The sequence below is a fragment of the Dendropsophus ebraccatus genome, chromosome 3 (genome assembly GCF_027789765.1).
Source record: "Dendropsophus ebraccatus isolate aDenEbr1 chromosome 3, aDenEbr1.pat, whole genome shotgun sequence".
NCBI classification, from domain to species: domain Eukaryota; kingdom Metazoa; phylum Chordata; class Amphibia; order Anura; family Hylidae; genus Dendropsophus; species Dendropsophus ebraccatus.
The window spans coordinates 109,210,473-109,224,545 of NC_091456.1; positions in this window are offsets into that span (position 1 = coordinate 109,210,473).

Below are 14,073 nucleotides of genomic sequence, written 5' to 3' on the forward strand. Positions count from 1 at the left end.
ACATCTGAATTTTAAACCAGCTCTTAGGGCTCATGGTTGTGGCCACATACAGTAACAGCTCAGTTTTGTAGGACAAAGCCTGAGAAGCCATACAAGCACTTTGTGCTGCCCATTGACCTTTGTTTGAATGGCCAATCTGTTCAGTGTTTTTAGTTCCCACACAATATTTTTGCTTAGTACTTTAGTCAGTACTTTGCAACCAAAACCAGGTGTGTTTACAATCCACTCCTGGTTTTGGTTACAAAATACTGAACAAAAATACTGTGTGGGAACATAGCCTTAAAGTGTAACTATCATACTGCTTGTGCCGCAGAATACTCTATCAAGACTACAGGAGGTCCGTACTCCATTTTTAGGTTATGTTCCCAAAATGTAAAAATAAGGTCAAATAAAGGCTGTTTTTTGTAAAAACGATGGTACCTAGAAGTTGATGGAATTCCATGAAATGCCCTACATACTAGACATTTTTGGTGTGGCATTTTTTTTTGCCTTTGGGGCATTTTGTTTCCAAAACATAGCACACAGTGTGCCAGTTTTTGCTGCAATCTGTGGTGTCTCTAAGAAATGCCATAGCTTATGTGCATGGCATTTTTAGTGGCGCTTTTTGGGCCCTTGGGTCTTGCTTCTAAGGGGTGGGGGTCAAGAGGTGACAATCGTGGTTCTTTGTATAAACCATGGCTCGGTTTCACAGCACTGGTCTATTCCCGGTCTCCAGTCCGGTCTGAAGCACTGGAGACAGACCCACCCGCACCTATTGTAAAGAAACCCCTCCTCTCTGTGATGCCGCTCCATTGATTCTAATGGAGCAGCGTCACAGAGGGGAGGGCAGAACATCATACTGGGGGCAGATGGGCCTGCTTTCAGTGCTTCAGGCCGTGCCGGTAACCGGGAATAGACCGCGGCACTGGTATCCCCATGCCACGGCACCGGTCTATTCATGTAAAAGTCTTAAAGCAATGTACCTGCTGGTACATTCGCTTTAAAGTATATCTCAATTAATTTTTTTTAAATATGGCTATGCTGCAGCAATGATTTCAAGCATGTCAATTAGTCCAGTGCAACCTAATATTTGTGCTTAACTTGGCACTGTCCTCTTCTACACCACTAAATAAAATCAAGTATATAGTAGAATCCAAAGTATCAGGGTGAACAGACATGAGATCTATCTATCCATCCATCTATCCATAAGAGAATTGCCTAAGCGTATCCTCACAAGATGGTGGAGATAGTGTAGTGTCCCAGCACAGATGTGCCACTAAGTTCTATTGCACTGGGGCAAAGTAACTTGTGTCAGGTTCACACAGTGGAATATGGTTCAAGTGTGTTCTGTGTTTTCCCCACTAAGTGTCACCACTGTGTTTCTTTTATGTTTTATTATATGCACAGCTGAAGGAAGCATTGGGTTGATTATTGTATATCTTGTGTTTCTTTTCCTCCTGTCACAGGTGCGGGCTGTTTTTCCTCCTTTTTTTCTGTCCTATCCTCTCCTTCCTTTCTTACACTACCCAACCACACCAATCACTGGGCGGTTTAGTTTGTTCCTAGAAAAGCAGTGCAGTTCCTGGTGGGAGGAGTTAGTTGATCAGTCAGTAAAGGGCGTCCTCTGAGGATCACCTTGTCTATACCAGGGATACCTTCTACACAGTACATGGCCGTGACCTGTTTCCAGTTAGGTACTGGCCCCAGTGGAATTAGCCTACATATTCCACTGTGTAATGCACGGCTATCCTGGAAAGGTTCGGGAAGTCTGCTTCGCCCAGTGCAGGGACCTGGGACCTCGTACTACCCTGCCAGGATGGGTACCTCGACGTTATAGGGAATTAGGTGGTCAGTAAACATGAGTACAAGTGTCTTCTCTTCACCTCTACAACTCTCAGCAACGCTATCCCAGCAGAGTACATTGCTACATTGGAAAGGACCCTCAAGACGCTCCTCATCATTTCTACTCTCTCCCGTTTTACAGACTACCACTTCTTTGATCTCCTACCTGCACCTGAAGTTATCGAAGAAATAATTTTTGTGTATTGCACTGAAGTACAAAGTAAACAGACGTTATTCTGGTTAAGTTACTGGACTTTGACTATCATTTTGCACCAACACACACCAGCATACAATTGGGTCATCCAGATTATAAGGAATCAGGCTCCATCTGACCAGGGGTGGGAAACAAGGCCACTCCAGGTAACGTGACAAGTGCCCAAGTGACCCTACACCCACCTAGAAGCCACACCGCTAAGCTAACCCCGACAGGACATTACCAACAACCCCCGCACACCACAATAGGATTTCCCATATGGCCACCCATACAGTACTTAGCGCTTCCTTCATTACAAAGTGAGTGATCATCTGTTCTGAGTTTAGTTCATCTGAAGAAGGCTGACCTTGAGCTCTCATGTGATTACACATGCGGTGATACCAAATATGTTTGTTTATTTATTATAATTTAATTTTGGTGGTTCAGAGCGAGTCGTGGCGGAGTCCCCCTTAGAACCCCCCTAGCGTCGCGATGCCGTTAATATACATCATCCATCATTAACGGTTAAAATCTTCAGTGCCCTTACAATTTTTGTGGTGTGCCCTTACAATTTTTATGCTGTAAAATTGTCTAAAAGGAATATTATGAATCCAATTTTTAAAATGGTGCTTTTATAATTCAGAAAACTATTGCAGTCCACCTGTTTAACCTCTTGAGGACATATGCCGTACCCGTACGGCATATGTCCGCAATAGGTGTTCAGAGGGGGGCCACGACTCCGCTCTGAACTGCCGCGATCCCGACTGCTATCTGCAGCATCGCCGCTCCCGCTAATTAATACCGTTAGATTCAGCTGTCAAACATGACAGCTGCATCTAAAAGTGTTATTTGCAGCCCATCCCTGGTGTCTAGTGGCGGGATTCCCCCCCTCCCTGGTGTCTAATGGCGGGATCCCCTGATCTTACCGGGCTAGGCCTCAGCTGATCCCGTCTCGGTATTCTATTGCAATGGTCTGAAGCAGACCAAAGCAATAGAGCACTGATCTGATGGATCGGTGCTGTATAATACAGCTACACTGATATCTATGGGAGATCAGTGTAGTTGTATTAGAAGTTCCCCAGGGGGATTTCTAATTAATGTATAAGTATAAAAAAAAAAAAAAAGTGTTTTCATTAATAACCCCCCCCCCCCAATAAAAGTCTAAATCCCCCCCCTTTTCTCATTTTATAAATAAAAATAAATAAAAAAATAAATAAACAAACATGTTTGGTATCGCCACATGTGTAATTGCGCGAACTATTAATTTATCACATTCCTGATCTTGCACAGTAAACGCCTTAAGCGCAAAGACCCGCCAAAGTGCCAAAACATTGCAAAAACAGTGCAAACATTGTAATGAAAAGCAATCAAAAAGTCACATATTCGCCATCAAGGTACCAATAGAAAGAACACATCATGGCGCAAAAAATGACACCTCACACATCCCCATAGACCAAAGGATAAAAGAGTTCTAAGCATGGGAATAGAGCAATTTTAAGGAACTTTTTTTCTGTAGAAAGTTTTATTTTTTTAAAAGCCATTAAATAGTACAATAGTACAAAAGTTGCATATCGTTTTAATCGTACCGAATTGAGGAACATGTATAACATGTCAGTTTTTCCATAGGACAAACAACGTAAAAACGAAAAAAACCCAAAGAAAAATAATTGCTTTTTTCTTTCAATTTCACCGCGCATATCATTTTTTTTGGTTTTGCATCATATTTTATGCAAACATTAAGTCTGCCATTGCAAAGTGCAATTAGAGACGCAAACAATAAGGGCTCATGTGGGTTTCTAGGTGGAAAAATGCAAGTGCTATGGCCTTTTAAACACAAGGAGGAAAAAACGAAAACGTAATAAACGAAAATTGGCTCCATCCTTAAGAGGTTAAAGTGTGTTTTAATGCAAAAAATAGATAAATAAATAAATCAGTGTGAAATACAACTAAATCAAGAAACACAATGTTTTTCAAACCATTGTTTTGAGTGAACTGTAGTCCCCAGTCATTTTTGTTTAAATATTCCACAAATATTAATGCTGATTCCTGGGTACCTTTCCATTTAAAAAACAAATTGTCAATAAAACGCCTTTAGAATACATGATCAGTGGACCAGGGAGACCGCTGAATGCCCAAGTCCCCATCTCAATGATACATGACATTGTTTAAAAAAAAAAAAAAACATGTTCTGCGTTAAAATGAACCTCATGCTTTTTAAAAGAAGCTCTAACTCATGGTCTATATTAGAATATAGAGCGAGGAATAAAAAAATCATCTTCTTACTTGAGGTTCATAAGATCCAGAATAAGGGCACTAGAATCTTTCAGGTAGTTTAACCACCGATTCCTGTAAGTAGATATCAATAAATTTGCAGATAAGTGATAAGCGAGTACTAAAATGTTCGGGTGCACGTTATTCAAGACAAATATTTCCCGATACTCGGGTGCTCGTTTCAAGTAACAAACCCCATTGAAGTCAATGGGAAACTCAAGCATTTTTGCAAGGGACCCAAGCTCGGCAAAAGGAAGGTTGTGTGAAAAATCAACTTCAAAAAATGATGGAAACCCCACGGAAATGGACAGGAAACAGCAGGGATGCCTCTGAGGCTGCCTAATCGCAACATTATGCCAAATTATGGGCAACAGTATGGCAGTGATCACACAGTGAAGGATTAAAACAGAGGTAGCATATGAACCACTCCAAAATTTAGCCTGACACAGCATGGCAGTGAGAACACAGGGAACCATTAAAACAGAGGAAGCATATGAACCACTCCAAAATTTAGCCTGACACAGCATGGCAGTGAGAACACAGGGAACCATGAAAACAGAGGTAGCATATGAATCACCCAAAAACTTAGCCTGACACCACGGAGATACAATAGACAGTCCTGCAAAATAGTCGAATTTGACTATTGAAGTTGATTTTGATTTGAAAATTGAAGATAAAAAAAAAGGCCCTAAAGTGGCCTTTAACGAGCAGCTGACTAATGCCTTTGAAACAGCTAAAAAATTAAAGGATGGCAGAGGACACTCGCAAGTTTATATCCACAGGTAATATGGTTCGAAATGGACAACACAAGGATGCTAAATTAGGATCCACCATTTTCACTGTGTGTTCCTTTGAACGGTGGCGTGTATCCTGGAGATACAATAGATGACCTGACAGCTCTGCAAAATAGTCAAATTTCAATTCGACTATTAGTCGAATTGAAGTTGATTTGCTTTGAAAATTGAAAATTATAAAAAGGCCATAAAGTGGCCTTTAACAAGCAGCTGACTACTGCCTTTTTCACTGTCTGTTCCTTTGAAAGGTGGCGTGTATCTTGGAGATACAATAAATGACAGCCCTGCAAAATAGCACTTGAATTGAAGACGATATTATTTGAAAATTGAAATTGAAGATTTAAAAAAAAGACCATAAAGTGGCCTTCACCGGCCTTTAGATGAGGCAGGCAGGGAACCTCCCAAAAATTAGGCCTGACACAGCATGGCGGTGAGAACTCAGTGAACAAGGTAGATAAGGCAGGCGTGGAACCTCCCAAAAATTAGGCCTGACACAGTAGAGTACCGAGGGGCAGCCACCGCCATGAGGTTTCTAAAAGCCTCTGTCTTTACCAGCCGATAGGGCAGCATCTCCAGGCTCAGCAGTTTGCCTATATGCACATTTAGGGCATGTACATGTGGGTGAGTGGCAGTGTATTTGTCTATGTATGTAGTCTGTTCTAGTGAAAGTTGAACGCTGCGCTTGGACACCTTGCTGAAGGGTGTGGAGCATAGTGGAGGTGAAGGGGTGGGTGTAGGGCGGGAGGCGCTCGTGCCTGGGGCCTGGGCGGAGGGGACTGACAGAGCCAGCACGTGACACAATGTAAAGAGCAGCGGTGTGACTTGCAGTAACTGAACGGCCGTGGGGTGTTTAGCACTCATATGCTAACTTTCCCTGCATCATGTGACTCACCACTTCTCCCCACCTCTGATTTCAATTTGAATTTGACTGTAGCAATTGGGGTAACTTTCCCTGGTTTACTTGCAGAAATGCGCACAGATATTGTACATGTGTGAGGCTGCCGAGTTGCAGAGCCGCCACCAGGTTCCGCCCGTTGTCACAGGCAACCAAGCTCACTGCTAATTACACAGGGTAATTAGCAGTGAGCTTGGATATGGCTGCACTAAGAAATAAAGAAATAAGAAAATATACTGGTCACACTAGTTTTTTGGAGGCTGTCGGGGTGAAGGAGCTCGTGCCTGGGGCCTGGGCGGGGGGACTGACAGAGCCAGCACGTGACACAGGGGAAGTAGCAGGGGTGTGACTTGCAGTCACTGAACTGCCTTGGTTCCACTGGGTGGGGTTTTTAGCACTTATATGCCTGCGCATGCTGGTAGTGGTTAGGCTGGTAGTGGCGGCTCTCCTGCTAATCCTGGCGTGTCACAGGTTGCCAACTACAGTCCGTTGGTCAATCGCAGTTTCTTTGAAGAACCTCCAGACTTGTCAACATCTAGGCCTGGCCACAGGAGTTTGATTCAGTAAAACAGTTGCTGATCTACTTGCTCTGGCCCTGCTTCCCCCCCTGCCCACCCCTCTTCCTCTTCCAACCGGTCCTGTGACTGACCTTGCCTTCCCCTCAGAAACTAAGTGTAAGTGCTGCTATATAGTGTATGCCACCCTCTTACATAGAGCAAATTAGCAGTGAGCTTGTATATGGCTGCACTGAAAAATAAAGAAATAAGAAAATATACTGGTCAGACTAGTTTTTGGAGGTTGTCAAAGACAATCTGTGGGTAAGTTATGGTATATACTTTATGCCATGCCACCCTTTTACACAGGGCAATTAGCAGTGAGCCTGGGTATGGCTTCAGTAAGAAATACAGAAATAAGTAAATATACTGGTGGTCACACTAGTATTTGGAGGCTGTGGTATAGAGTCTGTGTGTAAGTGGTGGTCTGTGGTATATGCCACCTGTTATACAGGACAATGAGCAGTGAAGTTCTGTGCAGGTGTACTACAAATCTCAGCAGCAGCACCAGCCACAAAATAATAAAATAGTACTGACCACTTCTTAGGGGTCTGTATGCAACACCCGCTGTCCCCTTTCTGCCAGCAGCCGATCACCACAGTGTACTGCTGAAATCGTGGTAGCTGCACTGCAAGTCCCAGCCAGTAGTCTGGGTGGGGGGCGGGGGTGGTTTGCTTTCTGTATGCGCCCTCTGTAATGCTGCGGGGGTGGGGTGAACTGTCAGCTACTTGAACTTGCAGCTAGTATTATGGAGGCAGGCCAAGCTCTGCCAGCTGCAGCTGCATGGTCTGTGTCAGGACTAAAGGACTAGAGGACAGGAGACAGGTAATGCCCTAGCACTGGCACCTGCTCCGCTGACCCTGCCTGCTTACCGCAACTGCCCTAAACAGCAGCGGTTCTACAGCTTAGAAGTCTTAAGAACTACCTTCAGTATACCAGTTAAGGGAATGTAGACAGCAAAGATAAGAGAAGTGTTGTGTCTGATTTCCACCTGTAAAAAGGTATCTCTGTTAGGTGTCCCACTCTGGGATGATGGGTGTCTTTCTGCACCATCACCATTTGCTGTCTCACTCTCACCTGTTCTTTGTGCACCGCTGAAGGAAACGGGTTAACTGGGTTTCAGGTTATGCCTAAGGCAGCAGAAACCCTAAAATTGGTCCTGAACACACATACAGTATATCAATTTGTGCTTCCTAAACATAGAAAAATATTTATATTTTTCAGTTAAGTGTCAAAGAGGCTTTCCTAAGACCCTGATCTACTTAGGGTTATAAGGGGCTTCTTACATGGGCTGATTATCATGAAGAAGCATGGCTAGAAGTTTTCCTTCGGCCATTGATTAGCCCATGTAAAAGTGACAATGATCAGCCGAGGAATTTTCATCACTTGGGCCGCGCTAGAATATATTGCTAACGGCTCTTCAGCCATATGGCCACATCATGATGCAAAGATCATTAATGCAACTGATCGTGCCTTTTGAAGGAAGTGCATGTGAGCGCCAATTTTGCTGTGCCAGTACCCTGCTTGGAGCTCAACTTCCAGCTTTCTTTTGAACAAACAGGGTCAGGTATGGGAGGATTAGTTAGTTATTCCAGTTTACAGCAGATTACAATCTTGTGAAAGAGATCAACGTACTGTAAAAGTGCCAAGGAATTACTTGAAATGTCTTAAAATCTTCATGGTTTCAAATTCTGAGACATCTTCTAAATGCACAAAAGAAATAGAGAAAGAACACATTCATGGCTGCATTGCATAAAAATTTTCAAATTACTTCAGACAGAGGCAAATTCCACGACTGAACAAAAGCAAGTCTGGGTGCTATATAAGAACATGATGTAAAACAGTTCTCACTAAGGGTACAAACACACACAACGTATCTGCTGCGGATACTTGCCTATGCATTTCAATGGGCTGAATACTCTCATCAAGCAGCGCACTGATTGGCTGGCCGCCGGGAGACCCCTAAGCAGGCAGGAGTGTGGAGCAGGTACAGCATGCTCCAGGGCCGCGGGGGTTAATGGCGCTGAGTTTAACATACTGGCAGTGGGATGACAATCCCACTGCGAATATGTCAGCCCATTGAAATGCATGGGCAAGTATCCGCAGCAGATTTCCCTGCTAATTTACAACGAGAATTCCGCTGCAGATACATTGTGTGTAAATACAATAGGTTTTTGTGTGGATACGAAGTTACAAAGACAAGGATAGCTAAAGCTGTGTCCAGGGTTGCTTCTGCCATGAGGCCATGGGTGCCTCAGACAGTGCCACCTGCTGTCAGAAGAAGGGAGGCACAGAAGGTGAAAAACAATCACCACCCAGGACTTGCTGCCGACTACGTCTTGCTCAATAACTTTAAGAACTTCTAATGAGCATTTTTTTAATACTACACTACATAAGGGGGAATACCGACATGGAGGATGGTACCTACTGGGGAGGATTACTGCAGTGTACAGGAACACGTGTGCCACTGCTAAATAGCTTTATATTGTCAGTCGGCATTAACGTATTAATAATAAATGTTTCTTTGCTCCCCGTTATTCCAGGCCTGCACCATTCCCCTTTGGCCACAGGATGTCGCCAGAAAGTATTTTCTATGTTAAAAACTAGAACATTGAAATTCATTTGGGAAAATTAAACTGTGAGTTATGTGTTGTTATTGGTGTGAGAGAATATGCTTGCTAGCCATTCCCCTTCTGCCTGTAATGACTGGAGTCGTGAATTCGCTATACCACCATAAGCGATGACGTAAGTCGCACCAGGAGGCGGAGTCTAAGAGGATGCTGGCCTTCACCATAGCCCACCGCTAGGCGGAATGGACTTGCTGTGGCAGGCGACCCCCAGGTCGCTACCCCTTTCTTGGCTTGCTATTGGCGGCGGGTGAGTTGCAGATGGAGACAGGTAGGCAGGCAGGCTGGAACACAGCAGGACTCGAACAAGGATAGTTGTCACAGGCAGGAACCTCAGATAGCATGAACCATGGGCAGCTGGGACTACATGCTAAGGGAAGCATGCAGAGGCTCCAACACTAGAATACAGGCAGGGCAGGGATTTATAGGGGAGTGTTTGTGCACATTGACCAATTAGGGATGCACTGTTGCACGCCGGCCGAGGGAGCAAGAGACTGGAGCCAGGACATGTAAGGCACCCAGGAGAGATGAAGACATGGCTGTGCCAGGCCCCTGCACATGGGCATCGGTGTGCACTGCAAAAGATGGGCACAGAAAGCAGGCCCCGAACACGGGACGCTGCCTTGACCGTAACCCTGTCCCTGGTCCACCAGAGGCTTATTCTAGAACTTTTCCCCAATGGAACATCGAGTTACTACACAGTTCCTTAATGGTAATCCTACATAAGGCTCAAATAGTGCGGTCTATGCGCACCCAACACTGTCCAACACAAAACCTAAAAAAACAACTACGGATGCAAGACCAGTATATATAAATTTACTTTATTGTTTACATATCAAAGAGTAAAACTATTTTTTTAAAAAAAGATACATCACATGGGGGCTGGAGCTAATACAAATCCCCATACAAACGGTGGACTAACAGGGTTCTTACATATAAAGTATAACATCACAGAGCAAATAGCAATAGAAAGTAATGAACCTATATATGTACTGGGCACTGGGCTGGTACAGCATGCAATAAATAAATATAACTCACAGTGAGTATACAGACATAAATAAATACCATCCGTTTATAATAGAACATTACCCATACGTGTCCTTAGTTCATATATCCACCTCACCGTACACCCGACGCACGTTTCGCTTGTTGCTTTATCGAGGGTGATGTCCCAAGTACTGAGCTCAGATCTTATAAACCCCTTACAACCAATCAAACACATACCCATCATGTGAATCACATAATACAATCAGTAAGACCGGAAAACCGGAAATGATGTCACTTGGTCACATGACCGGACTTCATCACATGATAGGATATTATTCATATATCAAATTATTGCTGCATACATAATAGCACAATAATTATATCCCCTATTGCTTCCTTCCCCCCTCACATCGCAATCCTCCCATTTCTAAATAACCTTAGTATCTTGGTTCCTGCATCCACAATCTACATCGTAAAACCGGAAATGACGCGCACCACGTGACCGCATCACATGACCGCGTCATCCCCGGAAGCCCGGCGCCGGAACTGCCACTCAGCGAGCGTCATCCGGAGCAAGGTTGTGTATGCGGTCATGTGACATCCCGCATGATCAGCTGACCAGCCGGGAGTCACATGACCGCACACAATGTAAACATAGTCCCATACCAAATAAAATCATACCAATTGAGGTCTGCATGCTGCGTCGTATGTATAGTATAGCAGAAAAGCGATGTATATATACCAAAAGAAACCCTGAAGTGAGGAATGAAAAAAGTAGTGGACCATATCAATGTGACAGTGCCAACAAAAGTGCAATCGTGCAAAGTGCTAAAAAGTGCAAACAAATGTGTCAAACCAAAAAAACATCACCTCCTGAACAAGCATATACTAATTACATCATTGAATGTACATCTAGTCCCATCCAATGGCTATGCATTGTACTACTATACATGGTTGCGGAAGATGCATTTCATTACACAGTATGTATATATATATACTACTGGGATATGTAGGTGTAACACTAACAATCCACATGTTTACATTTACCTTGGGCACATTTTTAACCGTGTTATTAATATTTATACATCTACCTGGGCATTTACACCTTTTCCATCATGAATATAAACACTTTACTTTAATATATATTTATCTTTACATTATTTTACATGCTAATCTCATCCAATGGTCATGCATTGTACTACCACATTCGGTCGCAGAAGATGTATATTATTACACAGTATGTATATATATACATCCCTGGGATATGTTGGTGTAACAATTCACACGTTTACATTTACCTTGGGCACACTTCTAATCATGTTATTAATATTTACACATATACTTGGGCACTCACACCACTTTCATCATAAACATAAGCACTCTATTACCACTCACACCACTTTTACAAGCACTTTATTATACATACACTTTTTTCTTTACATTATTTCATACGGTGTTTATATCTCACCATACACATATATATATATATATATATATTTTTCTCACTCACAGTCTTAATACATTATTATTTATTTTTTGCATTATTATCTAGTATCTATTTATTATTTATTTATTATTTATTAATAATATCATTTATTATTTATTATTGATTATTATATATATTTTTTTATATCATTTTTTATTATATTTATTTATTTATATTTTTTTTATTTTTTTATTTATATCTGTATATATTTCTATTTCTATTTTCATTTATTTTATTTTCTTTTTTTTTTCATATTTCTTATTTTTATTATTATTATTATTTTTTATTTTTATTTATATTTATTATTTTTATTTTTATTATTCATTATTTATTATTTATATTTATTTATTTTTATTATTCATATTTATATCTTAAATAGGTAAGTATTATGTGGCACTTTTTTTGGTTTGACACATTTGTTTGCACTTTTTAGCACTTTGCACGATTGCACTTTTGTTGGCACTGTCACATTGATATGGTCCACTACTTTTTTCATTCCTCACTTCAGGGTTTCTTTTGGTATATATACATCGCTTTTCTGCTATACTATACATACGACGCAGCATGCAGACCTCAATTGGTATGATTTTATTTGGTATGGGACTATGTTTACATTGTGTGCGGTCATGTGACTCCCGGCTGGTCAGCTGATCATGCGGGATGTCACATGACCGCATACACAACCTTGCTCCGGATGACGCTCGCTGAGTGGCAGTTCCGGCGCCGGGCTTCCGGGGATGACGCGGTCATGTGATGCGGTCACGTGGTGCGCGTCATTTCCGGTTTTACGATGTAGATTGTGGATGCAGGAACCAAGATACTAAGGTTATTTAGAAATGGGAGGATTGCGATGTGAGGGGGGAAGGAAGCAATAGGGGATATAATTATTGTGCTATTATGTATGCAGCAATAATTTGATATATGAATAATATCCTATCATGTGATGAAGTCCGGTCATGTGACCAAGTGACATCATTTCCGGTTTTCCGGTCTTACTGATTGTATTATGTGATTCACATGATGGGTATGTGTTTGATTGGTTGTAAGGGGTTTATAAGATCTGAGCTCAGTACTTGGGACATCACCCTCGATAAAGCAACAAGCGAAACGTGCGTCGGGTGTACGGTGAGGTGGATATATGAACTAAGGACACGTATGGGTAATGTTCTATTATAAACGGATGGTATTTATTTATGTCTGTATACTCACTGTGAGTTATATTTATTTATTGCATGCTGTACCAGCCCAGTGCCCAGTACATATATAGGTTCATTACTTTCTATTGCTATTTGCTCTGTGATGTTATACTTTATATGTAAGAACCCTGTTAGTCCACCGTTTGTATGGGGATTTGTATTAGCTCCAGCCCCCATGTGATGTATCTTTTTTTAAAAAAATAGTTTTACTCTTTGATATATAAACAATAAAGTAAATTTATATATACTGGTCTTGCATCCGTAGTTGTTTTTTTAGGTTTTGTGTTGGACAGTTCCTTAATGGGTAACTCTTAACTTTAGCTCTAAATAGAGGGTAGTGTCTAGTCTACCAGGTTCTAGGTTGTGTTAATAGTAAATATCCTGATAGACTCCCTGCAAAGAGAGTGTTTCTTCAGGGCCTCGTCCTTGTAGCCAGGTGCATGCCCCTACCAGAGACTCTTTAACTTTTAGCTGTATTCTTTGACATGGCACTCTGTGATCTCCTCCAGGAATAGGCGGTATTCTCCAAACCATGAGTACAGATATTCTTCCATCAAGTCCTAAGTATAAAGGTCACTCAAATAAAATTCTGAACTGCCTAGACAGGTCCCCCCTGGTAGCCCCCTAGCTACTCTACAAAAGTCTTTCTACTTAAAACTAACTAAAAGAAACTGTAACACGTCAAGTCTATTCTATCTAAAGTATTCTCAAGTATCTTCAAAAGCAATCATATTCCAGCAACAAGCTATTGTGCTTAACCTTGCGTTTACAAGCAACTGTGTACTGTTTCTTTAAGAACTGTTCAGTAAAGCATTCAAATTATTCTAGACTTTGTGGTTCATCAGCAATACACCTACATCCATTTTTAAAGAAGTGTGTTATTGGGACCTTGGGAGAGCATACAGTATATACCACTCATGCCCAATGACAAGTGTTTAGTGGTATACCAACACCTTCCCTTGGTAGAGTTACCTAGCACCCCCGGTTACCACATTACCTACAGGGGGATACTGCCTAATGGGGAGCTAACTACTAAAGGTGTTCCTACATGCAGGATATTACCTACATAGAGAGTCCTAACTAATATATGGAAATATAAAGGTTTAATACTATATGAAGGCTGCACAGACACGCCTAACTGCTAATTGGAGGCAAAGAGGGGGCATACATTTTATAAAGCCTCAAAGGGGGGCCTAAGTTTTGTATGTGGGGTATAAGTTGTTTTTTTTTACTATTTGCAAGCCCAGAG